The 1,182-nt window shown below is 57.8% G+C and overlaps 1 pseudogene; it reads right to left on the bottom strand.

Moving 5' to 3' along the window:
* Positions 1–675, bottom strand: part of LOC101636843 — a 15,105-nt pseudogene extending 14,430 nt beyond the window's left edge.
* Between the last annotated feature and the right edge of the window lie 507 nt (positions 676–1,182).

Below are 1,182 nucleotides of genomic sequence, written 5' to 3'. Positions count from 1 at the left end.
CACAGTGAGAACCTGAGGCAGGATGATACCCTGATTTTGTAGATATTTCATCAGGAGCTGGAACAGGAACGCTGCGGGAAGGCCAGGAATAAAAATCATCACGTAATCTTGGGCTAGCCTGGAGACGTCGGGGTCTTGTTGTAGGAGCAGCAGGATGTGCTCAGTGTTGATGAAGATGGCCCAGCAAGGAAAGCAGCACAGGGTCAGGATGAGGATTCCTCTCTGGAGTATGACCCCCACGCGTTTGGGGTTCCTGCCCCCAAAGGACTGAGACATCAGAGTATCACAAGCCAAGGCCAAGCCAATTCCAACTGAAATCCCAGTAACTTTCACAAACGACACTGCCAGCAGGACCGCACCCAGCTCCACCTTGCCCAGGTGTCCACAGAATATGGAACTGACGACTCCAATGAGCAAAGTCATCAACTCTGTGAGGAACACGGGGCCCGCTATTTTCAGCAGCTCGGTCACCTCCAGCCGCCACTCTGTGGGCAGCTTGCCGCGAAGTCTCCTCAGGCAGCCGCGCGCGCTGGGGGCGTCCTGGCTCCCGGGGCTGCCCAGCACCGCAGCAGGGTTGTGCTCTGTTGCTCTGGGGAGCTCCGCAGGCCCTGCAGGCTCCTGGCCCCTCGGAGGGCCCAGTGGCCAGGGAGGCTCCGAGGCCCCCGCAGACTCCATAACCAAGTAGACTGTACATAGTGACAGGGCAGGGTTGGCAGGCCCCGCCCTGCCCTTCTGGGGCTGGACTCTGGACCCGGAAGGTCGCCACCCGAACAGGGTTCCGGGTCCCTCCCTCCCACCGCGCCTCTGGCTGGGCGCTCTCCCCTGGGGACCTGGAGAAGGAGGGCAGAAGCCCGAGAGGAGAGAACACCACACCTTACCACACTGCTCTGTCCCTGGGCATCGGGGTGTTCGCACCTGTGGCCCGTGCTGCAGTGACTGTGTCCGTGCATTTATCCCTTCACATGTGTGTGTCTGTGTCTTGGGTAGATTCCCAGAAGTGAGATCGCTGGAGTGTCCGGTGTGTGTTTTTAATGTGTTGAGGACACCCCTGTGCTGTTTTCCATGGGGGCTGGGTGGGCTTCCACCCTCTCCGACAGTATATGAGGTACCTTTTTCTCCACTTCTCATATAATTTGTTGTTACTATTTTTTATCTTTATTTCTTTTTACTCCGGGGTTGGGG

The sequence above is a fragment of the Condylura cristata genome, unplaced genomic scaffold (genome assembly GCF_000260355.1).
Source record: "Condylura cristata isolate star-nosed mole 26May11 unplaced genomic scaffold, ConCri1.0 scaffold00020, whole genome shotgun sequence".
Lineage (NCBI taxonomy): Eukaryota > Metazoa > Chordata > Mammalia > Eulipotyphla > Talpidae > Condylura > Condylura cristata.
Note: the sequence above shows the minus strand (reverse complement) of the source record. Positions and strands in the feature narration are given on the sequence as shown.